The sequence below is a fragment of the Gorilla gorilla genome, chromosome 3 (assembly GCF_029281585.2).
Source record: "Gorilla gorilla gorilla isolate KB3781 chromosome 3, NHGRI_mGorGor1-v2.1_pri, whole genome shotgun sequence".
In the NCBI taxonomy this organism is placed as follows: Eukaryota; Metazoa; Chordata; class Mammalia; order Primates; family Hominidae; genus Gorilla; species Gorilla gorilla.
The window spans coordinates 99,450,860-99,476,956 of NC_073227.2; the positions used below are offsets into that span (position 1 = coordinate 99,450,860).

Genomic DNA, 26,097 nt, shown 5'->3' on the forward strand with positions numbered 1-26,097 from the left:
TGAAATGGTCTCTGTGATTTGACATTTATGCTATGATGTGAAGGTTAAGGAGACTGCTGTGCAAAGAATGAAAGAAAAAGCATTACAGGGAGAAAGAACAGCATGTGTGAAAGCCCTAAGACAGGAAAGAACTTGGCAAGTTTCTGAAATTGAAAGGCAGCCAATGGGACTGGAGCCCAGAGAGCAAGAGGGAGAGAAGGGGTTTGGACTTGTAGTGTCTGTATCATCATGACCATTGCAGGCATTAGGATCTTACCCTAAATGCAAGTGGAAGCCATTGAAAGGTTTATCAAAACGACAGGTATATGACCATTCAGGCAAAGGTGAAAGCTCATGCTATTTATTTCATGGTTTTAAATGTAGTGTATTTTGTTATTTTTTGACATATGATATTCTTGTTTTTTGTTTTGTTTTGTTTTGTTTTTTGCTTTGGAGTCAATTTTGGTAGAGAAGTAGCAGTTATCTCTAATAATTACCTAAGAGAGAGTGGAAATTCTACAATTTGACCTCAAGAAAGTTGCTTAGCCCTTCTTTTCCATGCCAGAACTCTGAATTTTAATAAGATATGGTAAGGCTATTTTTAAGGCAGTGATCCAAGAAGATATACTTTGAAGTGTATTTCCTTTTTGTTATATTTCTGACTATATATTTTCTAAAGGCCTATTCAAAAGTACTATTCTTCAAAGATAATCTATAAATATACACAATGATTTTCAAAATATCATTCCCAAACCATTTTATCAAAGTTATTGTTTACTATTCTGTTTGATTGCACAGTGGTGTAGTTCCTTGAGAATTTTGGGGAAGGCAGGAGAAGGACAGAGCATATGGAGGATGTCGTGATGAAATAATGCTTCCCAAGGAAGTATAAGGAAATATTTCTTTGGTTCTGTACTAGGCAGAAACCCAATACAAATGAAGCATCAAGAGCATTACTATTTCCCAAGAAAGATCATGAGTGTATTTCATGGCTCTATTAGTTCATTTTCACACTGCTATAAAGAATTGCTTCAGACTGAGTAATTTATAAAGGAAGGAGGTTTAATTGACTCACAGTTCCACATGGCTGGAGAGGCCTCAGGAAACTTACAATCATAGAGGAAGGCACAGGGGAAGCAGACACCTTCTTCACAAGGTCGCAGGAGGAAGAAGTGCCAAGTGAAGGGGGAAGAGCCCCTCATGAAACCATCAGATCTCATGAGAACTCACTATCACGAAAACAGCATGGGGGAAACTGCCCCCAAGATTCATTTACCTCCACCTGGTCTCTCCCTTGACATGTGGGGATTACGGGGACTACAATTCAAGATGAGATTTTTGTGGGGACAGAAAGCCTAACTATATCAATGGTGATTCTGTTTGTATCTGTTCTTTAAATTAACTTGTTGTAAATGAAAGAATGGAGTTTGTTGCTTCAAGTGGAGGAAAAAAAATCATAATATTCTATCCTTTAAAAAATGAGGTGTCTTATACTGATAAAAGAAATTATAAAATATGACAGGAAATGTATATGGACCACATGTGTTTTCTCTAAAAGTGAAAAATATTTTTTGTGTTCACAAATCTATAGTTTATATAACCAGAGTCTCGAATAAAAACAAACAACCCCATCAAAAAGTGGGCGAAGGATATGAACAGACACTTCTCAAAACATTTATGCAGCCAACAGACACAGGAAAAAATGCTCATCATCACTGGCCATCAGAGAAATGCAAATCCAACCACAATGAGATATCATCTCACACCAGTTAGAAAGGCAATCATTAAAAAGTCAGGAAACAACAGGTGCTGGAGAGGATGTGGAGAAATAGGAGCACTTTTACACTGTTGGTGGGACTGTAAACTAGTTCAACCATTGTGGAAGACAGTGTGGTGATTCCTCAAGGATCTAGAACTAGAAATACCATTGGACCCAGCAATCCCATTACTGGGTATATACCCAAAGGATTATAAATCATGCTGCTATAAAGACACATGCACACGTATGTTTATTGCAGCACTATTCACAACAGCAAAGACTTGGAACCAACCTAAATGTCCATCAATGATAGACTGGATTAAGAAAATGTGGCACATATACACCATGGAATACTATGCAGCCATAAAAAATGATGAGTTCATGTCCTTTGTAGTGACATGGATGGAGCTGGAAACCATCATTCTCAGCAAACTATCGCAAGGACAAAAAACCAAACACCGCATGTTCTCACTCATAGGTGGCGACTGAACAATGAGAACACTTGGACACAGGAAGGGGAACATCACACACCAGGGCGTGTTGTGGGGTGGAGGGAGGGGGAGGGATAGCATTAGGAGATATACCTAATGTAAATGATGAGTTAATGGGTGCAGCACACCAACATGGCACATGTATACATATGTAAACAAACCTGCACGTTGTGCACATGTACCCTAGACCTTAAAGTGTTAAAAAAAAAAAAAAAAAAAAGCCATACAGCCTTCGTCCACTTCTCTAGTTCTCAGTTTTCCCATAGGCAAAGGCAAAGATGAAGCGGCTAGGGAGGTGCGTTCTTGCTCACATCCCATGTGACTTTCTTGCCCTGAGTTGCTAAGGAAGTGGGAGTCGCTCAGTCTAGGCACTGCTGTCCAGCTGCAGTGGACTCTGTGCTCTTGCCGCTAAGGTTTAGAGTAGAAAGTTACAACCAGCTCTGAGATTTTCCTTCACTCCTTAGAAAGTTCAAGGAAGAAATTACACACGCGGTGGTCATGATTGACTACAGTGAACGGGAAGGAGACTAAGAGACCATGAGGTGGTTTCCATTAAGGGGAAATTTTACTCCAGGGGCACATTATAGTTAAGTTTCTTGGTTAACAGTCTCGTAGTTTATTAGTCTCTGACCTTGTGCTGCTGATTTGCAGCTTTGTAACCTGCTCCTGCTTCAGTGTCCTCTTGCTTTGCCTGCTTTTGAAAGAAGGAAAAGAATAAAACACCGAACTTATGATGACACATTTTACACTAAAATCTGGGGTTGAAGTTGGTGTGTAAGAGATGTGGCCACTTCCATCTGTGGATCTGTGGCTACTATTGGATTCATTTTTTTAAAAATGTAGTTCTGTTGAAAATCATCTTCTGATAGACATATAATTTTACCACAAACTCCAGATAAAGCATCTGAATGGAAATACTTAGAGATATCTTCACAGAAGTCATTGCTTGTGTTTTCTGAACTAATTGTTAAATAAATTCTACAAGCTAGATAATATTCCAATTTTAGGAACAAAACCAAGGCTCAGAGAAATTAAATCACTTATTCAGAGTCACAAGTAATAACTATTAGGGCAGGGAATGTCTTATGGGTGAGTGACATTAGCAGTCATAGACCTGTCGGTTTTTCCCTTGCTTCACCAGCATGCTAAACTCATCATTTTTGCAATATTAAATACAGAGATAACGAGGGCATAGCACAATCAGAATAATAGCATAAATGTTTATCTTTAACGTATTAAAAATATGTCTGTTGTGTATTCATGGCAACAATTAAGCTCCTGGTCAGGCCAAAGGGTGAGAATGTTTAAATGAGTCTTTTTCTGCCACCCATTATCAGCTAGGAAAATCAATACTAATGGGGGAAGCACAACAGCAATGACTAAGTTCGTTACACGTGATCAGAAAGTGAAACACATCTACCATGTTAATGTAGCTTTCAATTTATGGTGACATTTACTGAAAATACTCTGCAATATTTGGCAAAGTTAAAAGAGAGATTGTTCCCCAATTAACGACAGGATCAAAGAGTGAAGATTAGGGAGGGAAGTAGTGTCTTTTTTTTAAGAAGCAAAATGTTTGGAAAGGTCAGGCTTTGAGTGAGCTAACCTCCACCACTTTTAGTATTCAGGTTGACTAATGAGCGCTTCACTCATCATTCTAATGGATGCATTTATGCTAGGAAAGAATAATAAAATGCTCAACAATGGGGGGGGGACCAATGGCAACTTTATACAGACAGACACATAATCATTTCTCCATTATCTAAGCTACTCTCAAAAATTAGAGTTGAATATAAGCTGCTATCCTATACTATAATCATTTTATTCAATATTTTGGATTATTTCATCTAATCAATCATTTAACAAGTATTTATTGAGCTTCTACTATGTCAAGACCTGTTCTAGACTCAGGAAACTAGTATACAAAGCCCTCGACCTCATGGAAACTTTATTCTGAGATATCTTTACAGGAATTATCTAGATATAGCTTAGAAAATTACTTTTCTTGCATCTGATTCTTCTTGGGGAGGTAACATTTTCCCCCTCTGAACATAGAATTTACAGTCTATTAAAGCAACTGCGTAGATCCTAGCAATATGTTATGCAATATGTGAATCCTCTCTATGTGAAGAAAATTAACAGCTGTAAAAGTTTAAATCTGTGGGAGGTTACTAGGATGAATAATATAACTTCTACCCTCTCCCTACTTTCTTCTTATAGGTTGTGTCACCTTGGGAAAAAAAGTTTCTGTTTTGGCATTGCATACAATTTCAAGGATCTAAAATGCAAGAAACAAATTTTGTGCCAAAGGATACTATCTGTAACTTTAATGTTTTTTTAAGTGCTTGCTATTCAGGTGGCAAATAAAGTTTTGTTAGAAATAGTGGGGCCTAAAAAGATACAGTATTACTTACTGTTTTGTTTGTTTGTTTTAGTGAGTCCCATGAAACACTAATGTCTTGAAATACTTTTTCCCCATGTATTAACAATTAACATTTTGGGAAAAATTCTTCTCTTAAAAAGATGAACTCTTGACCATTGCAGAAAGAGGATTCCCTCAAGATTTTGCTAGGATGCTCTTGTGTTATATGTTCTAATATCCTGAAGAAGTGAATAATTATAGTATTGTCCACCTTTTTTTTATCATTGGCTTTTATTCTGCCTGTCATCTTTTTCTGAACTTGCAAGCATATTTGTTCAGCCTCCCCTTGCTACTGAACAGTTTGTTTTCCTCTTCCTAAGGAAAATACGATCTATTTTATGCTACTATTTTCTATCTTGTTTGCAGTATACCTTTTCCTCTAGGATTCTAAGGATGTTTTAAATTTCTCATTGTGATAATATAATATTTGCAATTTCTAGTTTTCACCAAAAATAAGTTTAAATGAGGATCAATTTATGTCACATGCTGAGTTTTGTCTTTCACATTTGTGCATTACCTTGACAACAACATTTACTTGGAAGAAACCAAAATGCTAGCTTTCCCATTCGCAGTGCTATCTACATTTCTATTAAGAGCCACATAACACAGAGATGGCTTCTGTTTTTTTATTTGAAGACCTGATGCTTCTTCAACTATCAAAACATATCCAAAGTCTGCCTCTCCTGGCACACTAATGTCTACAGAACACTTTTCAAATAAGAAATAAAATATTGCAACTTGTTTTGATAAAACCCATATTGTATTAAATGTTAATTTTAAGTGAACCTTGTAATGATTTCTTCAAATAATAAATAGAGATTTAAAAACAGCCCTTTTCTAATGTCAAGGAGGTTTTAAAAATATGCTGAACTGCCGCAAGGATGCTGCCTGGATTCTTTGGTAAGTAGCCTAGAGGAAACAAATAAAGTCACTAAAAAGAACTCCTAAAAGATAATCACATGTAAAATAGGAAATATAAGCTAAAAGGGCAATTTTCTCCATAAAGAAGTTGAAATCACAGGTGAAGCACTCAGTAAGTAATATAAGAACTTCTGATTCAGTTTGTTCTACTCACTCAGACCTCTGTGGGAGTGAAACACTTTAGAACCTGTGACTTTAACTGCTGGATGCTAGGTAGAGTTTGTTTTCTTTGAGGTCCTAATTTATACAGCATTGCTTAGAGCTTACTCAGGCTCTGTGAGTCTGGGGGAGCAGAGTGGAATCTTGGAAGAAGAGCAGCTGTTTCCTCGCAAATGTACATAGTTTTACGCTAGGAACTCCCCTTCCCCCAACTTTGGCTGTGAAAAACATCTTTTGTGGAAATAAGTATGTGTATTTCCGGAAGATAAATAAAAGCTGGTATATAAATTTACTCTTTATATAGCACATAGACACTGAGATTTACCTGACACAAGCAAACTAATTATATCAAATTAATTAATTGGCAAAAATAAAGTTTTTTATATTTTGTAGATGAAAACAATTATTTTATTAACTACATCTTTTTTCTTTAACATTTGGACCTCTGAGTGCTTATTTACTGCACTGAAATTGAAAAAGCTGTACATAAAATTTATTTTTAGAATTTAGATTTTGTAAGTGAATTTTACATGCCTGAGTTTGTTTTTTTAATTGAAATATTGGATAATATATTCCATTTGACAGGGCTACTATAAGAGATTTTTTATTCATTGTAGGTTCTTTCTCTCTATTTTTCTCCAGTATTTAACGTTGTATACCTTTCATGCCTTATCATGGGCCATTATGTTTGATAAAACATCAGTTCTATTTTTTCTCACTAAAGACATCAGCTAAATATTCTAATAAAGTCACAAATCTTTCACAGAACACACAATGCCAAGACAGCTGGTCTCTTCTATGTTTCCTCAGGCAGCACCTTTTTTCCCCATAATTCTCATGCAGGAGTCATTATTTTGGGTTTCAAGATTTAATGGCTAGTGAAGACATGATGAGAAGATTGTTTATCTTTAGAAGGCAGCCAAAGTGGCACTTTTCAAAGCTCTGGTTGAAAGGATGCTGAGATATTTGGGAGTGGAGTTTGGAATTGGGAATTTCCTAGATGATCCTATAACTCTTTGGGGAAAGTTGCTATTTTAATGGATAAATAATTCCACTCGTTTAAAAAACAGACATGTTACTTCTTTAAAAAGCTGTTTCTACATATTTCCTCCCCAATTAAAAGTCTCTCATTTTGTAGATGTGGCTTTAATTTGAAGCAATATGGTATTCTCTCCCCACCCCATTCTAACTAAACAAACTCTGTAAGAATTAGCTTTGAGTTATTCCATCTGTGGACTTTTAATTTTGTCATAAAAACACAGAAGCCTGGCAGGAAACTCTTTCCAACTGGCTACATGTATCATCTTGTCTGAAAGCTGGTTAAGTAAGTATGGCATTTAGAATGAAATAAAAAAAAAAACTTCATTTATGGAACTAGTTCACACGAAGTGTTTGCCCACTTCTTTGACCATCTGTTTATGTTGACAACCACCGCCCCACATTGTGCCAAAGTGCCCTTGGCTATTAAAAACAGTGTTTTGTGTGTGAGTGGTATGTGTGTCCTCACACATGTATGTGTTTCTGGGGTGCTGTTTTCTTGAGAAACATCTTGTTAAAGGTTGAATATGGTCTATGTGGAGATATTTCAGGTCAGTTGCTGTTCAGAAAACATTGTGCTGAAAATGCTACAAACCCACTCATTTTAAAAGGTGTTCCCCCCGCCTCCCGAATATACTGAAATTTCTTTTAAAAGGCTATGAATATATTATCAAAATACCTGTTGAATTTGGCTATAATGGTAATGATATTATATGTTGAAGGTGAATCAAAATATGAATCTAAACATGTCTGAGTACAGAAATACTTTGGAATGATTCAGGAATTCGAAGCTGTTGGCAAGATTCCTTTTGCCAACAGGGATATTGGAGTTGACATTTAATTCACCAGATGATAGGGGAAAACTTCTTTTCTATTGAACAATGTAAAGACTTTGGGGACAAGATGGCCTCCTTGGAGATGAAGGACTGTGGACAGGGGCATCATTGTCATTTTTATTGCTTTGAATAACTGTATATTAAAGGTTTTAAACAACTTATTAAAAGCCAATCAGTGAACAACACTACTTCAAGCACTGAGCTGGAGAAATAGAAAAGCACATTCTCAGCTGTACCAAAACTGTAATTCTAGTGGGAAGGAGGAGACACTAATGATAAGAAAGATAAAAAGAGATGGATTTTGTCAAATGGAGATAAAATATTTATAGGAGTTCCAAGGATAGAGAAGTCTTGGTGGGCTGCTGAGTACCAACGACAAGCCAGTTTCAGTTCCTGAAATCCCTGAAATTATCTGGAATGTACATGGCAGCACCTGTGAGGCTCCAAACCTCCACTGAACATTGAAATGCATATAATACCTGAGAAGCACGATGAACACAGTGAGGTTTATATACTTGAGTAACTCACAGGGATAGGATGCAGGCTTAGAAACAAATTAAGTGTGTGGCTTGGGGACTAGTGTAATAAACTGTCACAGGACTCTCTTAGGTAAGGTTGAGTGCATATCCTTTGTCTGGCTCTAATCTGTAATTATTATTTTTATTATTACATTTTAATCTTCCAAGACTGATTTTCTTTTTTACATTTGGTTTGTCAGCTTTTCAAATAGGTTTGCATTTTCTCAAATAATTTCCCATGTTTTATCATCAATTGCTTTAGAATTCTTTCTCAGAGCCCGAGTCTGGGCTGAACAACAGATATCATTTCTGACAGCTGTAAAGTGAGGCTAACGAACATCCCAATGAGGATGTACCGTGCCACGTTCATCCATCCAGCTGAATTTGTATTGTGAGTGCAAATAGCTGCATGTCATGGCCCACTGCTGCCCAGGGCTGGAGTCATTTATTTAATAACTCAGTTCACAGGCATTACAGGGGAACTGTAGCATTTCATATTATTCAAGACAAAAAATCAAAAAATTTTACATGGAGAAAAGTAACATTTCAGTTCTTCCCATTGACTGAGGCTGTTTAAATACTAACCGTGACGGTTAGTCCTGAGGTATAAAACATTAACAATTTATATTAGGTTCGGAAACGGTATCTCCAACTGTGTCATTTGATGGCATGTAGTTTTTCTTTGGGTTTATTGGAGAGGAATTTTAAGATGTGTTTATTTCTCTAACCTTCAGTTATTTAATATGCAGACCATTCATGCAGTTTAGCAAACTGAACTTGCTTCTAGTTGTTAATACTTAGAAATGCTTGTGAGGCTGTAATCCCAGCACTTTGGGAGGCCGAGGAGGGCTGATCACGAGGTCAGGAGATCGAGACCATCCTGGATAACACGGTGAAACCCTGTCACTACTAAAAAATACAAAAAAAATTAGCCGGGCGCGGTGGCGGGCGCCTGTAGTCCCAGCTACTCGGGAGGCTGAGGCAGGAGAATGGCGGGAACCCGGGAGGCGGAGCTTGCAGTGAGCCGAGATCGCGCCACTGCACTCCAGTCTGGGCGACAGAGTGAGACTCCGTCTCAAAAAAAAAAAAAAAGAAAGAAATGCTTGTGAGGATATGCATTAACAACAACAAAACAGAATTCCAGTTTTAAATGTGGATTGTTTATGTTTTCGATTGTAACAAATTTTCTCCCCTTTTTTGAATGTTTTTTCCTCTTTTGTTTATCTAAAATTAGACTAGGCATTCAACTTTATTTTGAATACTACAAAGTTGTCACTGAAACAGCAAGCTGCAAGTAAAACGATGAAAATTAATTTTATCAGGGGCGGGGAGAATGTAAAAAGAGCGTTAAAATAAAAACGTAAAGACAAACTTCTGGCCGGGCGCGGTGGCTCACGCCTGTAATCCCAGCACTTTGGGAGGCCGAGGCGGGTGGATCACGAGGTCGGGAGATAGAGACCATCCTGGCTAATGCGGTGAAACCCCATCTCTACTAAAAATACCAAAAATTAGCCGGGCCTGGTGGCGGGCACCTGTGGTCCCAGCTACTCCGGAGGCTGAGGCAGGAGAATGGCGTGAACCTGGGGGGCGGAGCTTGCAGTGAGCCGAGATCTCGCCACTGCACTCCAGCCTGGGTGACAGCGAGACTCCGCCTCAAAAAAAAAAAAAAAAAAAAAGACAAACTTCTGTTTAAAAAACATAGTCATAACTTAATAGTGACAAAATTTTACACTTCGGAGATATAAATGTGATGAAAACTTACTATTGTTCCTATGATTCATCTCTTGACACGTTTTATTTTACATAGTAGATTGAGAAATATTTAGTCAGCAAATGAATAAATTATTTGCTGTTGAATTTCAGAAGAGAATCTTCAGCCTCTTGGTAGCAGTGGAAGCTTGGTGTGGGCCTGAGCTCACCCAAGACAAAATGAATGAAGGGCGAAGAAGAAAATGCCAAGTCAGACCCTGCCCTGGGGATCACCAACAGTGAGAAGAGGAAATATAAGAAACTTGTGAAGGGCCGAGCGCAGTGGCTCACGCCTGTAATCCCAGCACTTTGGGAGGCCGAGCCAGGCGTGGTGGCAGGCGCCTGTAGTCCCAGCTACTCGGGAGGCTGAGGCAGGAGAACCGCGTGAACCCGGGAGGCGGAGCTTGCAGTGAGCCCAGATCGCGCCACTTCACTCCAGCCTGGGCGATAGAGCGAGACTCCATCTCAAAAAAAAAAAAAAAAAAAAAAAAAAACTTATGAAGGAGGCAGAGATATTTCAAGGAGACAAGAGGAGAACTGAGATAGGTGACCTGAGAACCAGTGAACTAGAGAGATTTGAGAAGAAAGGATGCAGGATGTAGCAGAAATCAAGCTAACGGATCCAAAGGGTCTAATGGATTGCTTAGAGGGAAATATTGGAAAGAACAATGTTGGGGTGTTTCTAAAAGGGATGGCTAGATGGCAACATTTTGAGGAAGCAATAGGAAGTGAGGAAAAAAGACAATTTAAAAAGCTATTCTTTCTAAAAGACTGGCTGGAACGTAAGGAGAAAGGACAGACATTAACAGTAGGCAGAAGTGGCATTCGGAGTGGGAATAGTAGACATGACTGGTGGCCTTTTCATGTTTCCTGAGCTCTCACCATGTCCCTGCAGGTAATTCTGAGACCTACATTGTGTTCTGTCTGCCAGAGTCCCCAAGAAGGTATAGCTGCAGGTGCACACTCTATCCTCTCACTTGATTAGAAACTTGATTAGTAACACCCCCTTTGTTGACTTCCTCCATTCCCTGTGTCACATTGCCATCCCCTATCTGAATACTTGTACCTGACTTCTTGTCTAAGGGTTTGTTTCTTAGGATCCCAGACGGAGACAGAATTTGTTGACAGGCAGGAGTTAATGGAAAGGGCAAGTCTGAAGATATAGAAAAGAGAAGAAATAATTGATAGAGCAAAGACTTCATGAATTGAGAGAGCAAGGTGGTGAGCTAGGAGTCTTGATGAGCATGGTGGAGATAGCTATAACTGAGACCAGAAAAGTGTGGAAGGCTTGCAGAGAACTATAAAAAGTCTCAAGTCAACTGGATGCTATTATTGACATTGGGTAGCAAAACAAAAACAAAAAACCACCCACACAAACAAAAACAACAGCAGAAACAAAAAACCCGCACAAAGCTAAATTATCATGTGTAAAGCACTTCAAACATCATTTGTCTTGTTGATACTGATATTTTACAATTTCAGGAAAAATCCACTTCAAATGTAATAGAAACTTGAAAGTTATTCTTCTGTGCACTGCAAAACTAAAGGACAAAACTGAATTCGTTTGAAGAAAAAAAAAGTTCTTAATCTTCTTGGATTTTTTCACAGAGATGAGATTTTGAAAAAGTATTTTAAAATAAACTTAATTTTCTGTGGCCTCATACGTAAAATAATTTTTTAAAAAGTTTGTATATGAAGAGCCTTTCAAATACAAGAATAAAATATTGATAACGAATGGAGTATGGCAATTTAAAACGTTTACCACATTTTGCTTCCTTGTCTCTCCCTTTTTTTTTAAAAAAAAAAGAACAGATTAAATTGTTAACAACTTAGCAATTAAAGCCTGATGGCAGGAATCTGTGTAAAGTGATCCCTTCCTTCACCCAACATTTGCTGATAATCATCCTGTGCCAGTTGCTGTGCCAGACATTAAAGATAAATGAAAGACCCATTTATCCCCCTGGAGGAGCTGACACTTTATTTTTTATTTTTTTTTAATTTTTTAAGTTATTATTTTAGGTTTGAGGGTACATGTGAAGATTTGTTACACTGGTAAACTTGTGTTACAGGGGTTTTTTGATACAGATTATTTCCTCACCCGGGTATTAAGCCCAGTACTCAATAGTTATCTTTTATGCTCCTCTCCCTCCTCCCACCCTCCACCCTCAAGTAGACCTCAGTGTCTGTTGTTTCTTTCTTAATGTTCATAATTACTTATTTAGCTTCCACTTGTAAGTGAGAACATGCCGTATTTGGTTTTCTGTTCCTGCATTGTTTTGCTAAAGATAATAGTCTCCAGCTCCATCTATATTCCTGCAAAATACATGATCTCATTCTTTGTTATGGCTGCATAGTATTCCATGGTGTATATGTACCATATTTTTAAAATCCAATCTGTCATCGATGGGCATTTAAGTTGATTCCATGTCTTTGCTACTGTGAATAGTGCTGCAATGAACGTTCGCGTGCATGTGTCTTGATGGCAGAATGATTTATATTCCTCTGGGTATATACCCAGCAATGGGATTGCTGGGTTGAATGGTAGTTCTGTTTTTAGCTCAGTGAGGAATTGCCACACTGTTTTCCACAATGGCTGAACTAATTTACACTCCCACCAACAGTGGGTAAGTGTTCCCTTTTCTCTGCAACCTCATCAGCATCTGCTATTTTTTTTTTTTTTTTTTTTTTACTTTTTAATAATAGCCATTCTGACTGGTGTGAGATGGTATCTCATTGTGGTTTTGATTTGCATTTTTCTAATGATCAGTGATATTGAGCTTTTTATTGCATAGGCTTGTTGGCTGCATGTATGTATTCTTTGAGAAGTGTCTGTTCATGTCCTTTGCCCACTTTGTAATGGAGTTGTTTGTTTTTCTCTTGTACATTTGTTTAAGTTCCTTTTAGATGCTGGATATTAGACCTTTCTCAGATACATATTTTGCAAATATTTTCTCCCATTCTGTAGGTTGTCTGTTTACTCTGTTGATAGTTTCTTTTGCTGTACAGAGGTTCTTAAGTTCAGTTAGATCCCACTTGTCAATTTTTGCTTTTGTTGTCATTGCTTTTGCAGTCTTTGTTATGAAATCTTTGTCTGTTCCTATTTTCAGGATGGTAATGTCTAGGTTGTCTTCCAGGATTTTTATAGTTTTGGGTTTTACATTTAAGTCTTTAATCCATCTTGAGTTAATTATTGTATATGGTGTAAGAGGGGGGTCCAGCTTCAATCTTCTGCATATGGCTAGCCAGTTATCCCAGCACCATTTATTGAATAGAGAGTCTTTACCCTCTTTCTTGTTTTTGTCAGCTTTGTTGAAGATTAGATGATCGTAGATGTGTGGTATTATTTCTGAACTCTCTATTCTGTTTCATTGGTCTATGTGCCTGTTTTTGTGCTAGTGCTATGCTGTTTTGGTTACTGTAGCCCTGTAATATAGTTTGGAGTTGGGTAATGTGATGCCTCCAGCTTTGTTCTTTTTGCTTAGGATTGCCTTGGCTATTCAGGCTCTTTTTTGGTTCCATATGAATTTTAAAATAGTTTTTTTCTAGCTCTGGGAAGAATGTCATTGATAATTTTTTTTTGTACTTTAGGTTTTAGGGTACATGTGCACAATGTGCAGGTTTGTTACATATGTATACATGTGCCATGTTGGTGTGCTGCACCCATTAACTCATCATTTAACATTAGGTATATCTCCTAATGCTATCCCTCCCCCCTCCCCCCACCCCACAACAGGCCCCGGTGTGTGATGTTCCCCTTCCTATGTCCATGTGTTCTCATTGTTCAATTCCCACCTATGAGTGAGAACATGCAGTGTTTGGTTTTTTGTCCTTGTGATAGTTTGCTGAGAATGATGGTTTCCAGCTTCATCCATGTCCCTACAAAGGACATGAACTCATCATTTTTTATGGCTGCATAGTATTCCATGGTGTATATGTACCACATTTTCTTAATTCAGTCTATCGTTGTTGGGCATTTAGGTTGGTTCCAAGTCTTTGCTATTGTGCATAGTGCTGCAATAAACATACGTGTGCATGTGTCTTTATAACAGCATGATTTATAATCCTTTGGGTATATACCCAGTAATGGGTTGGCTGGGTCAAGTGGTATTTCTAGTTCTAGATCCCTGAGGAATCGCCACACTGACTTCCACAATGGTTGAACTAGTTTACAGTCCCACCAACAGTGTAAAAGTGTTCCTATTTCTCCACATCCTCTCCAGCACCTGTCGTTTCCTGACTTTTTAATGATCGCCATTCTAACTGGTGTGAGATGATATCTCATTGTGGTTTTGATTTGCATTTCTCTCATGGCCAGTGATGATGAGCATTTTTTCCTGTGTCTGTTGGCTGCATAAATGTCTTTTTTTGAGAAGTGTCTGTTCATATCCTTTGCCCACTTTTTGATGGGGTTGTTTTTTTCTTGTAAATTTGTTTGAGTTCATTGTAGATTCTGGATATTAGCCCTTTGTCAGATGAGTAGATTGCAAAAATGTTCTCCCATTCTGTAGGTTGCCTGTTCACTCTGATGGTAGTTTCTTTTGCTGTGCAGAAGCTCTTTAGTTTAATGAGATCCCATTTGTCAATTTTGGCTTTTGTTGCCATTGCTTTTGGTGTTTTGGACATGAAGTCCTTGCCCATGCCTATGTCCTGAATGGTAATGCCAAGGTTTTCTTCTAGGGTTTTTATGGTTTTAGGTCTAACATGTAAGTCTTTAATCCATCTTGAATTAATTTTAATATAAGGTGTAAGGAAGGGATCCAGTTTCAGCTTTCTCCATATGGCTAGCCAGTTTTCCCAGCACCATTTATTAAATAGGGAATCCTTTTCCCATTTCTTGTTTTTGTCAGGTTTGTCAAAGATCAGATAGTTGTAGATATGCAGCATTATTTCTGAGGGCTCTGTTCCGTTCCATTGGTCTATATCTCTGTTTTGGTACCAGTACCATGCTGTTTTGGTTACTGTAGCCTTGTGGTATAGTTTGAAGTCAGGTAGCGTGATGCCTCCAGCTTTGTTCTTTTGGCTTAGGATTGACTTGGCAATGCGGGCTCTTTTTTGGTTCCATATGAACTTTAAAATAGTTTTTTCCAATTCTGTGAAGAAAGTCATTGGTAGCTTGATGGGGATGGCATTGAATCTATAAATTACCTTGCACAGTATGGCCATTTTCACGATATTAATTCTTCCTACCCATGAGCATGGAATGTTCTTCCATTTGTTTGTATCCTCTTTTATTTCCTTGAGCAGTGGTCTGTAGTTCTCCTTGAAGAGGTCCTTCACATCCCTTGTAAGTTGGATTCCTAGGTATTTTATTCTCTTTGAAGCAACTGTGAATGGGTGTTCACTCATGATTTGGCTCTCTGTTTGTCTGTTATTGGTGTATAAGAATGCTTGTGATTTTTGCACATTGATTTTGTATCCTGAGACTTTGCTGAAGTTGCTTATCAGCTTAAGGAGATTTTGGGCTGAGACGATGGGGTTTTCTAGATATACAATCATGTCATCTGCAAACAGGGACAATTTGACTTCCTCTTTTCCTAATTGAATACCTGTTGTTGGTAATTTAATAGGAATAGTATTGAATCTATAAATTGCTTTGGGCAGTATAGCCATTTTAATGATATTGATTATTCCTTTGCATGAGCATGGGATGTTTTTCCATTTGTGTTTTCTTTGATTTCTCAGCGCACTGACACTTTAATGAAAGAAACATACATGTAGTGAAATAAGTACAACATAGTGTGTTGAATAAAAGTTAAGAAAGGCTTTCTGAATGATGTGATGTTGAAGGTGAAGTGTAGGTCTTTAAGGATAATGGGAAGTGTAACAGTGTGACTCTGGGTGCTTAGGGCAAGTGTCCGGAGGTGAGAAATTGGGCATAGGAAGTGGAGAGGCCAAAGAGTAAAGAGAAATGAAATTGGAAAGGAACTAAAAGGCCTGATTTTGAAAAGCCTTATCTGGCACATGTATCAACTAAGATTATATTCTGGCATAAGTAACAGAAAATACTCTAGGGGCTTAAGCAGGTAAGGAGTTTGTCTTTCTCACATACCTGTCAATCCAGGGGTGTTTATTTAATAAACACTTTTCATAATGCCTGGTTTCTAAGCATAGGCTTGTTGCAGATATTGACTTATCTAACACTTATTACAACCCTTTGAAGTGTGTATTACTTTTATCCCTATTTTACAGATGAAAAAAACTAAGACATATAGTAGTTAAGTAACTTGCTCAGTGTCACACAAATACTGGAGGTAGGTTTGAGTCCAGATGGTTTGTCTCAAGAATGCTCTGAGGAACTCCGTGGACTCCACTCTGCTGTCCTGTGGGAGAGGCTCAAATCTTCAAGAGAGCAGAGAAAAAAGGATGAGACAGAAAGAAAAGTGTCCTATCTAATCTAAATACTTCTTCAGTAGATAAAAGTGAGAGATTCAATTAAAATCACACATTCCCATCATTCAAGATATCTATGTTTTTGGTGAGAGATGAAATAATGTTAATGGGCAATTAGCTACCCCAGAGTTTGGACTGTAACTACTAAAACAAAGAGAATAAACAAAGCCTACAGAATTGGAATCTTGAGAACAACTTGTCAATAAGAAGTTGATAAATACAGCAAATGCTCACTTAGCATGGGGCTGAGTGTAATTTTGGGTTGGAAGTGTATTTAATTCTCTAAACTCTACATGGGTGAACTTACTCAGTTTGTATAATTCTATTTTTAAAATATAGTTTTAAAATATGTTTTTATTCTAAATAAATAATTTTTTACATTTGAAGACCACTGGTGAGCTGATACACAAATATTCTTTACTGTTTTTTCCTTTGGCTTTTAAAATCTTTAAGAAAATCTAATCTGTGGTATCTGGTAAGCTAGTTTAATGCAACATTATTAGCTAAAATGTTAAATAACCGCTCTCTCTCATTGTTCTTGCATTATCTTTGTAAGAGACACAAAACCTATTGATATGGTTTGGCTGTGTCCCCACCCAAATCTCATCTTGAATTGTAGTCCCCATAATTCCCATTTGTCCTGGGAGGGATCAGTGGGAGGTAAGTGAATCATGCGGGTGGTTACACCCATGCTGCTGTTCTCGTGATGGTGAGTGAGTTCCTATGAGATCTGATGGTTTTATAAGGGGCTTTTCCCCCTTTTGCTCAGAACTGCTTCTTGCTGCCGCCATATGAAGAAGGACGTGTTTGCTTCCCCTTCCTCCATGATTGTAAGTTTCCTGAGACCTCGCCAGCCATGCTGAACTGTGAGTCAATTAAACCTCTTTCCTTTATAAATTGCCCAGTCTCGAGTATGTCTTTATTAGCAGTGTGAGAATGGACTAATACACCTGCCATGCCTGTTCCTTACTTACTAAAAAAATTTACTCCCCTTTCTCCATAGAATGCACACAATTTGACCTTATGCTACACTTCCAGTCTCTACTCCTGCCTCTTTATGCTCTGTCCACATGTGATTTCTCACTATTCTCTACATGGCTTGTGCCCCTATAAGGTTTGTGCCCTTCATTTCCTGTGCCCTCTACCTCTGGTTCCCATGCTCAGAATATCAGTGTCCTTACTGCAGGGGTGTGTAAGCTGAGATCTCACCTCCTCCATGAAGCCCCTATAGACACCCAGAGAGGATTAATAATGACCCTCCTCCATGTTTCCATAGCACTGCTAGGCTTTCTCCTGAATTTTTGTTTTTAGGCTAATGAATTAGGCTTTAATCTCTTTTAACTCTAAGGTATAATTAGATGTACTATATTCACAGAATCAAGGGAATTTGAGTGGGAAAGGGCCCTAGAGATCAGCTAGAACCACCTCCTCATTTCACCAGAAATAATTGAAATTTTAGGGGACTTGTCCAATTTACTATTTTTGGCTAGTTGTAGGACTCAAACTAGAACTGCTTCCTGGATCTGTGCTTTTTCATTAGAATATGTTGTAGCCATGTGGTAGACAGAAAAATCTGCTCCCCTCCCCTCTTCAGATGTCCATATTCTAGTCCATGGAACTTGTGAATATGTTAGGTTACGTGGCAAAGAGAGATTAAGGTTGTAGATGATATTAAAGTGGCTAATTAGCTAAATTTAAAATAGGGAGATTTTCATGGGTTATCTAGGTGGGTCCTGTGTAATCACAAGAGTCCTTTAAATGTTGAAGGGAGAAACAGAAGAGTGTCAGAGCAATATGCTATGGAAAAGTTTGGCTGCCATCACTGGCTTTGAAGATAGAAGGGGCCATGAACCAGGGAATGTGGGCCTCTTTTGGAAGATGAAAAAGACAAAAAAAAAAAGAAAGAAAGAAAGAAAAAGGATTCTGTCCCAGAGCCTCCAAAAGGTATATAGTCCTGCTAGCATTTTGATTCTAGTCCAGTGAGACACAGATTTCTGACCTCCACAACCATAAGATAATAAATTTATATTGTTTTAAGCTACTGAATTTGTGGTAATTTGTTACCATAACAAGAAATGCATGTACTTAAGTCCAAATAAGGTTAAATTGATAACTCAAAGCTTACTAAAGAGGAATTTGATTACTGAGGGTTTTTTTTTTTAAGGCATATTTTATTTCCACAAACTTTGAGATTTACTCTGAATGTTTTGGGTTCTATTTATTCATTCATCCAATGAATCTCTATTGAATGTGTGACGTTTGCTGTAGTAGACATTATGGTAGGTTTAATTTTATGCCTCAGTGTTTTCAGTCTTCCCTGAATCTATCTTCTTACCATGGACTCATTATGGATGAAGGGTACTTTCTTATGCTTTGACTTTGGACTTGGCCATGTGACTTGTTTTGACCAATTATATGTGGGCGGAAGTGAGTGTGTCAGTTTTGAGCCAAGCTTAAGAGCCATGCTATTGCTTTAGAGAAGCTTCTCCTTGTCATCTGCTCCCTAGCCTGGATAACACATGGAACACTTGAAACAGAATATCTAGCTGAGCCCCAGACCTGTGAGTAAAGCAAACTTATTGCTCTATGCTAGTAGTGTTACTGAGTTTGTTATACAACCTTATTATGACAGTTCTTGACTGGTACTGTCATGTAAGCACATGACCTAAACACACCTGAATAGAAGCATAGGCAGTATCATAGAGGTATTTCAAGTATAAAGGAGAGTTGTGTCAAAGCACCTGACTCTTGCTGGGAGAATCAAGGAAGTCTTCAGAGATGAAATGACATTTGAGCTGAATCATAAAGGATGAATATGATTTCTTTAGGTCAATAAAGGGTGTGGGTGAGTAGATAGGAAAGGTTATGCGAGGTAAGTAAAATAACTTTAAGCAGATTTAAAGGTAATTTAGTTTCAGCTGAAGGAGCTGGTAAATATGCCCTTACTTTATTTGCAGTTTGCTTTTTTTGATACTTTTTCTATAGAATGTGAAAAGTAATATTTCCCAAGTAGTTTGTTAAACAGATCTCATGTCTGCTTTCTGAGGTGATAATTACAAGATTATGTCAAAACCTGTTTAAGAGAGTGAGAGTTTGGAAGAAGCAAGAAATAAAGAGGGACTCATTTTAAGAGGTCTCTCATGGTCCAGGTAGATTCTATGCCTCCTTCGTGGGCAGAATCAATTTCCTGTCTCTCTTATGTATAACAGGATGGTAGCAAAATCACTCATCTTTTTCTGAGATGATTTTTAATGCAAAATTGTACTTTCCATCTGAATTGTTCTTGGCTCACTTGGATTGTCAAGTGGTCTTAATTAAGCATGGGAATCAATAAGAAGAATTGAGAGATTGTTGGGAACATCATGACTATCATTTGCAAACTATATCATGAGTGGTGCTTATGAGACCAAAGCCATTGTTTTATTTCCTCAGTGTTTTGGTGTTTTCTGAGGTCTGGGGTATCCTCCTGTACCCTAACCCTAGTTGGCATTTTCCACATGCACACTTTCGGCAACAAGGGAAAGAGGAGACAGTGTAGAATCCTTTCCTTCTAGAGAGAACAGCGACATTTTCCAAATGATCATGGGTCAATAGTATCTTTGTCTAAAAAGATTGATATATGTCATGATTTCAACAGTTTTTGAATTTGTTCAGCAAGAGCGGTCTTGGGAATACTTAAGAGCATGTGCACATTGAGATGTGTGTTAACACCTCTCACTATCATATCTGAAATCTCCAATTTTAATTCTTGTGTAATATATTCTTGTTACTTAAAAAATTTCATATTCACATACCCAAATTCTATGCAACCTGCAGGAAAACATGCATACTCTTTCTCTATGGCAAATGGCATGCAATTCTGGCATGAGCAGGGTTAGAAATGTTAATGAAGAGGGATCTGCAAGTGTAACTAATATGATCTCATATTTAAACAGTTCACAAATCAATACCATGGTTGGATTTAGATACCAGATGTCAAACCACATAGTAATGCAGATACAGTTGCTTGCCTCCCTGTAGCTGGTCGCCAGAAAGAAACAGATGGTTAAAAAGATATGTAGCCGAGGCAAGGCATGGAAATAGGAAACCACAGAGCAGAAATTCTGCCATTTAAGTAACAGTAATTTTCTAGTCTGAAAAACCTGGCTGTTTTATACCTCCACTTATACACTTAAGCAGTTTAAATGTGAAACATAGCAAAAATAGTCCAAGCAAGGCTGGCAACTTGCAAATTTTGCAATGCATAATTGCATCTCAAAAATCTCGGAGGCAGACGCACAGCAGTAAAAAGTAAACACTTGTATGCAGTTGAACACAATTATGTGGTGGTTATTACCTTAGCTCATTATGGCATCAGAAGGGACTCTGTGAACTTGTGCTCTAACTAGCAGGTCAGGCAAAATGCAAATAAGTACCAAATTTGAAAGCAAGTGACAAAAAACAGATACAATTTAGACTGGGAGTCTACAATTTGGCTTTTAAAAATAATCCTCAGCAAGAATTATCCTCATTACAATAATGGCTTGTTTATTCTGCACAACTTGTTTGCAATTACAGACCCTCTTTCAAAGCTGATTTCAACAAGAAATAAGAGCATACAAAAAAGGGAGAGCTTTGTGGCTGGTCAGTTGTTATAATTAGAGTTGATGCATATATGTGTCATAAAACCATTTACGCCTTTTCTCCAAATCTTTTAATTTCAGATTTCTGTCACTAAAATCTAAAGTCTCAAATAGTCTATTATTCTAAAGAAATCATTATATTTGAATTTCTAATGAGGGTGTCTATGGAGCTTTGTTCATGGTATTCCTATTACAGAACTGGAGTCCTCTGCATCTATTATGGTCAGGTGACCATGAAATGATGAGCTACAGCTGTTACAGGGCATGTCTCTGCTGGTGCTTAATTCATAGCAAATACACATTTTATTGCTAATATGCTTCCTCATTCATTTCTTCAAATATTTATTCAAATATTTATGGGGTACCTACAACGAGAAGGCATAGATCATGGTTAAGGATGCCAGACAGCTTGGGCTGGAATCTTGTCCCCAACATTTACTAGTTGTGTGACCTGGGACCTCTGTGCCTCAGTTCCTCCCTTTTTAAAATGAAGACAATTATAACTCCCTCATAGGATTGTTATGAAGATTAAATAAATTAATGTACCTAAAAAACTCAGAAGAATACTTGACACATAGTAATGTGCTGCCTGTTGTTATTTGCTGGGCCTTGGGGGCAGAGTAGTGAACAAGACGGGGTTGATTTCTACCTTCATAGAATTTTTGTTCTGGGAAAGAGGGAAGAAGGCATTCAGCAATGAATCATCCATTCAATTACGTTGGAATTAAGAGCAATAGGGAAGGATAAAACTGCGAAGGTATTGTATAAAATGGGAACTTGACCTGTTCTGAGTAGGTTTCTGCCTTCCTGAAAGAAGTGATATTTGAGATCTGAAGGATGGGTAGGAGTTACTTAGAAGAGATATTAGGGAAGTTGCTTTCCCTACAGAAGCCATAGGAGAGATGAAAGGTTTAACGTGGGAAATTCAATTAGAGACCCTGTGGCTGGAAATGACTCAGTCAAACAATTATAAAAATAGTTTAATTATAAATTGAGTTTTCCTGTTATTGATTCTTGTTCTTCCAGTGAGACCCTACCATGCTTTGCAAGCCTTTCACTCATGCGACTCACAGTGAAATCCTGGGCTTTTCATTGATGTAGACGTTTCTGGTTTTTTTTCCTAGCTCATGACAAAATTGTTTTCCACTGCACTTTGTTGTATTCAGAGAAGTCAAATAAAAGTCCCAATTGAAAAATACATGAAAATAGATGTGTAATAAGCCATATATATTATACATATATGTATTTTTATGTATGTATATACAATTTTATGTTAATAAAATTGTAAGTTGCTTTTATACCATATATAGCGTTTTATATTGTGTTTTTTTCTTAAGATTCTTCACAAATTTTTCCTTATGTTTCATGCTATTCTTTGAAAATAAGGTTTTAAGCTATTTTAAAATATAATGCATGGCTGTTTCTTAATTTATTTACCCATAGAACCTTTAGATTATTCCCAAGTTTCCCGTTATAAATCATGCTGTAAAAACATCTTTCTAAAACTCTTTGGGCAAATTTCCTTATACTAGATTCTCAGGAGTAGTATTACTATGTCAAGAACAATGAATTTCTGTTTAAGATTCTTCATACACATAGCAAAATTTCTCTACAGAAATACCACATTGAATGTACCAGCAGTAAATGAGATTGCTGATTTCAATACTTTTTCAACAATATTGAGTATTGATAACTAAAACATAGAATCTTGTTTTAATTTACATTAATACTTGCTCTGTTCATATTTATTTTACTTTCTTTATGAATCCAATCTTTGCCAGTTTATGTACCAGGATGTTAATTTTTTCACACTGATTTTTTAAGAGCTCTTTTTATATTAATGGTAAAAACCCTTTGCCTGTCATATGTATGTTTCAGTTTTTCACTTTTATTTTGACATTGCTTATATTTTTGGTGTTTGGGACTTTTTAAATTTTTACGTAATTGAAATCCTCCTCACTTGCCTTAGATACTCCCTGTAAATATTCCATGTGAGCCTTGCAGTTCTCTAAAATATTACTGTGAACTTTAGGCTCAAATTTATTTACATAAAATAAATAATGAATTTTTAAAGCTTCAAATAGCTATTGAGTTAATTAGAGAAGTTTCTCAATGAGGAATATTAACAATATTGTAAAGTTATCAAAAAAATAACTTCAACTTCATCCTGTCTTTTCTTTTTTAAGTTTTATTTTATTTATAATTGACACATAATAATTGTACATATTGTGGGGTACAGTGTGAAGTTTCAATGCATGTATACATTATATGATAATCAAATCAGGGTAATTAGCATCACTTTAAACATTTATCATTTACTTGTGGTGATAGCATTCAAAATCCTCTCCTACTCCTTCCCTTCCTTCTATCCTTCTCAGCCTCTGGTAACCACCATTCTACTCTCTACTTCCATGAGATCGACCTTTTTAGATTCTGCATATGAGTCAGATCGTGTGATGTTTGTGTTTCTATGCCTGGCTTATTTTCTGTGGATGAATGGATAAAGAAAATGTGGAATGTATGTATACAATGTAATACTATCCAGCCATAAAGGAGAATAAAATTCTGTCATTTGCAACAACGTGGATGAATCTGTAGGACATTATGTTAAGCAGTGTTCTTTCTAATACCATTTTCCTCATTATATTTTTGAACAGATGAGCCTGAGACGTGTAGGCATTGTTTACCCTTCCCTGAGTTTATAATGTTTTTCTCAACTGGACCTAAGGTCTTTGATTTTATGAACATAAAGTGGAGTTCATCTTCTGAAAGTCTTTTCATTGGCCATAATGTAAACTTTTATACACACACACACGCACACACACACACCCCATATGTAGTTATATATATATATGTAGTTTTATATATATAGTTTTATATATAGTTTTATATATATATATATATATCTGTGTAATTATTCAGGATAGGTGAACCACCAAGTAACTGAACCTGACCTGATTATTAATATATAGGAATCTTTCTAATAGATTTAGAATTATTATGTATTTTCATTGCATTGTTGCACTTAAAACAGTTGAAAGCTAAAGTTAATTTCTATGGCTATTTAGATTTTTATTAGAGCCATACAATCATTTGGTATGCTCTTTAATGTAGTCTTCTTATTAGTGAGGTAAACCTACAATCTTTCTATTTAAGTACTGTGAATTGTTATGCATATAGAATGTAGGTATGTTGAAAACATTGCATGTGTGTATTAGAAGCCAAATTTATGGCTACAAGTTGATCTGTGAAAGTATAATGCTGATTTCAAACATATATGTAAAGCCATAATTAAAATTTTTGTGCTTAATTTTTTTCTGGAGTTTCTAAGTATTTATTCTAATGATGTAAGTGTTTTCATTTATAAAGCTTTGCTTGCAGAATTATCTTCAAACCAATTTATAAACCATGGAAAAATATCCAAGTCTCAAAAAAAAGGCTTCAAACTTAAGCTGATTTCCTTTTATTTATTATCTTTGATCAAATAATGGAATTTTGACTCCATTAAGGGTAGTCAAATGAATATATTCTAAACTCTGAAGGTATTTGAAGCATCTTGCAACACATACGTGCACCTGCATGCACACATGCACACACATTAGGAAAGTATTGTAAATAGTTAAGGAAACTTTGATGAGTGGAAATAAATGTAAGAAAATAATCCTTTGTATTATCCTACAGAAGTACCCACACTACATGTTTTATGTAGTTGTTGGAGGTAGGTTATAAATTTGTTGCTACTTGTAGTCAGAGGAAAGAAAGAAACAAAATGAATTATAAGATGCACAGTGTTTGTAAGACAAAAACACACCATTGTTCTGGAGAAGCACACTGTTTCTGACACTGAGACCTAAGCAAAAGCTTTTCCCTGATTTTTTTTTTTTTAAGAGGACACTAACTATGGCACCTCTTCTACATATAACCACAGGGGCAGACATCATAGTGAAAAAGTTCAGTAGACAAGTTGTTCAAAAATATTAAAAATATCAGAAAATATATGTACAATAAAAAGCAAGTAAACCGAAAATGTATTTGAAATAGATGTGACACTCAGAGTTAATAGTTCTCACATATTTCAATGACAAAAAGATGAACCTTTTAATAGAGAAAGAGACAAGGGATATGAACAGGCAATCTCAAAAGAGAAAATACAAATGACTAAAAAAATTAGAAAACTCTGTTATCATTAGAAATAGAAGTGCAAATTGGAACATCAAATGGAAAATGTTTGCATAGTAAATGGGCATAAATTAAAATAATATTCATTTTTGTGAGGATTCAAGAAACTTGCAGTCTCAAGCACTGCTACTGAGTATGTAAATTGATATAACTTTTCTGAAAGGTATTTTGACAATGTATATAAAAAGTCTTAACAGCCCGCTTACTATATGACTTGGTAATTCTTCTACTAGAAATATGGTATCAGGAAATAATCCAAGATACAGACAAATATTTGGTAGCTGCAAAAAGGCTCATGACAATGTTGTTTACACTAAGGAAAATTCAAATGTACTCAACACGCAACAATGAAGGTTTTATTTTAATAAATTATGGTACATCGCATATTATCAGAATAACAATAAAATTATAGATAATATTTCTTGTCAGGACAAGATATACACAATATAATGGTTAGCGAAAAATCAGGTTACTACACAGTATATGAAGTATTATTCTATACCTAACGTATGGACTGAATTGTGTGCCCCCAAAATTCATAAGTTGAATGTCTGAACTTCCCTCTTTTCCCTCTTTTTTCCTGCCTCCCTCCCTCCCTCCCTTCCTCCCTCCTTCCTTTCCTCCCTCCGTCCCTTCCTTCTCTCCTTCTACTTTTATTTCAATAAATTTAGGTGTATAAGTGGTTTTTGGTTACACAGATAAATTGTTTGGTGAAGTCTGGGCTTTTAGTGTACCTGTCACCCAATAGTGCACACTGTACATAATAGTTAATTTTTAATCCCTTATCCTCCTCCCACCCACTCCCCTTCTGAGTCTCCAGTGTGCATTATACCATTCTGTATGCCTTTGCATACCCATAGCTTAGCTCCCACTTATAAGAAAGAACATGCAGTATTTGATTTTTCATTCCTGAGTTACTTCACTTAGGATAATGGCCTCCAGTTCCATCTGGCTTGCTGCAAAAAACATTATTTTGTTCCTTTTTATGGCTAATATTCCATGGTGTGTATACACACACACACACACACACACAC

The 26,097-nt window shown here is 36.7% G+C and overlaps 1 protein-coding gene and 1 long non-coding RNA gene across 3 annotated transcripts in view; one reads left to right on the forward strand and one right to left on the reverse strand.

Annotated features, from left to right (window-relative positions):
* Window positions 1–26,097, forward strand: part of LOC101129396 (uncharacterized) — a 363,952-nt gene that overhangs the window by 240,034 nt on the left and 97,821 nt on the right. Inside the window, exon 6 of the long non-coding RNA XR_008679200.2 lies at window positions 17,032–17,128. This is a non-coding gene — a long non-coding RNA (uncharacterized lncRNA). The remainder of the gene's footprint in view (window positions 1–17,031; window positions 17,129–26,097) is intronic.
* Window positions 1–26,097, reverse strand: part of NAA11 (N-alpha-acetyltransferase 11, NatA catalytic subunit) — a 163,229-nt gene that overhangs the window by 21,940 nt on the left and 115,192 nt on the right. The gene's annotated exons all lie outside the window — the stretch shown is intronic.